This window comes from Prunus mume, linkage group LG8 (assembly GCF_029339155.1).
Source record: "Prunus mume cultivar Tortuosa linkage group LG8, ASM2933915v1, whole genome shotgun sequence".
Classification (NCBI taxonomy): domain Eukaryota; kingdom Viridiplantae; phylum Streptophyta; class Magnoliopsida; order Rosales; family Rosaceae; genus Prunus; species Prunus mume.
Window position 1 is genome coordinate 13853328 of NC_142705.1, and position 2974 is coordinate 13856301.

Genomic DNA, 2974 nt, shown 5'->3' on the forward strand with positions numbered 1-2974 from the left:
CTGCGGGAGTGCGCGCGCTTCGATCCGCAGTACTCGGGTGTCGAGCGGACGATAGGGCAGCTCTGGCGCCGCTTCAAAGAGTGGCCTTCGGTCCTCTCATTTCCGGTATCTGTGCCGCGGTAATGCTCGGCGCATGTAGAGGGGATTGATAAGCGGCGGTTCATGCGAAGGTAGAATATTTCAACTCCAAACCCGGGCCGGTCCGAAAGAGAGTCAGCAACCAAGAGTTATCGGGCCGAACCAATGGCGCACCGGCGAGGAACAAGCGAAGGGCGACCATGGCGGTCGTCACTTCGAAAAAGAAGGGCGCGGAAATCACGGTGCATGCGACACCGGACACCACTCTGAATCACGATCGTGCCGAAGTCTTCACCACCGCTGAACACAACGCCATGAGATAGTTCGATGAGCGAGCATGACCAAATCCGCGGGCAAAGCCCAATCGGCGGAACAATCGGGACAGCGACAAGTTACGCCCAATACCACCGTGACGACCACAATACCGAAGGCTGCATCGATGAGAGATCGATGGCGCCTGATTCGGGAAGGAAAGCTAGATCATTACATTGCCGAGGCCACCGGGCCGGCACGACGAAATAGGCAGATCAACATGATCAAGACTATCACGAGGCCCCATCGGGCGAGCCCTTCCAACCGCTCGCTGAAACAGATGTGGCCGCCACTCACCCACAGTATTCGATAGAGGACGATCGCGACGGTGCTGGAAGGGGAAGGTGGGAGCCATCACTGCGCCAAAATGAGGAGGAGGGGATCATTTACCCCACGATGACCCAATGATCATTCGAGGCAGGCGAGATCGCCGCTACGATGTAGGTCGGTGCTAATGACACCGCAGAGAGTTCTGAACGAATTTTGCGATGCTCAAAGGCCCGAATTGCCGGCGCGTGGTCAATCGCAAATTACGCCTCCACGCGAGGTTTTTCTCGGATCGTCAGGCCGGTAGTCATCTATCGCGGCCGCTTCTCAGAAAACAATGACCTGCGACGATTCCTCTCATTGCGCTCCCAACGGGCGATAACGCGTCCATCATAGCACGACACTACCACCGATCAGCGTATATCATCCGGTGATCAGCCAACAGACGGACGTATGCCACCCTTAAATCGTAGCATGTAAACCGCAATGTGAAGCCATGACTGCAGGTGAACCATAGAACGCGGGCCCATTGATGACCTGTGGAGGAGAACGCCACAGCAGCAAACCGTCAAGAGCTCAAAACCGTGGTCCCGAGCGAGGATTTTCCCGATCGATGGGTAAAATCGCACAGCATTAGATCCCAACTCGGCCCGCTTGGTTCATCGACTTACGGCAACAAAGAGGTCTTCGCCGTCTTAAGGCGATATGCCCGATATCACCCGATGTCATCAGCCACAAGCTCAAGATTCCACCGCCCACAAACCGGTCGGCTGCCGCCGCCATATGATGCCGAACGGTACAAGGCTATGCGCATCGAGGTTGAAGCTCAAAACCATCGGCTTTATCAGAAGCTACGAACCCCGAGCCGCGCTTGCGATCATGGTTCGGAGGCCAAGGGAGGATGGCGGATGTGTCGATTATACCAATCAACAAGGCTTGTATGGAGACGCCTTGCCAAGAATCGACTACTCGGCGACGCACGACACGGCCGCTAAGCTTCATGGACGCCTACTCAAGATAAAACCAGATCTTTATGGACCTACCGATCGAGAGCATAAGACATTCATCGCCGACCGCGGTTTATTACAAAGTCATGCCCTTGGCTTGAAAATGCGGGAGCAACTTATCAACGGCTCGTCAATCGAATTTTTGCCAAGCACATCGGCGGCATCATGGAGGTGTATGTTGATGACATGTTGGAAAAAGCCGAACGGCAGGGGGCATCTGAAAACTTGGCCCTGTTTGAGATAATCAAAGACTACCGAATGAGCTGAACCCAACAAAGTGCGCTTTCGGTATATCTTCCGATAAATTTCGTTCATGATCACCAAAGGGAATCGAGGTTAATCCGAAAATCAAAGCCATAGTAGACATGGAAATGCGAAGACACGTATGACATCCAAAGCCTTACGGACGTGTCACGCCCGACACGCTTTATCTCCAAGGCCACCGACAAGTGCGTGCGTTCTTCAAAGCTTTGAAAGGGCAAACATCACATCGCGTGGACTCCGAATCGCGACCGTGCATTTCAAAACTTGAAAAACATGAGCCGTGCATCGCTGTTATCAAAACCGCTCCGTGAGAAGTGCTACTCTTATACCTTTGTATCAAACACTACCGTGCTTTCATCGATACGAAGCGGAGAGGGCGAGCTACCGATTTTCTATGTCGCAAGGCACTCCAAAGCCGCAGAGCTCGGTACCCACCTTAGGCACGGCACGCCACAGTCGTCTCGGCGTAGGCTTCACCCATACTTCCGAGCTGCACACGAGATCACTGTTCTAACAAACCACCCCTTAGGCAGTACTCCAAAAGCCGAAACTTGGGCGATTGGTCAAATGGGCAATCGAGTTAGGGAGTTTGAACATACAGTTCAAGCCAGGCACGCAGAAAAGGTCGAGCGTCGCCGACTTCATATCCGAGCTCCACACTGCGCTCGGAAAAGCCTATCCGTTCCTCTCGGGCGCGTGGATGGCTCGACAAACCAGCAAGGTGGTGTCGGCTTGGTGCACAACTCGGATGGCGGCAAGGTTGAGATATGCCCTCCGATTCAACTTAGGACCTCCAATAACGAGGCAGTATGAGGCTCTCTTGGCGCCGACTAGCCAAAAGCATGGCGCGAAAATGCGGATCGGCATTCACGGTGACTCCCGACCATAGTGAATCGGATAACGGCGACTTCGCGGCGAAGGATGCCTCTACGTCACCTTATCTCGGCGACTCACCAACTATTGAAAAATTTCAGGCCTACAATACGCATGATCCCCGGTCGAGAAACACCACGCCGATGCGCTCTCGCGTCTCGCTTCACAATAAA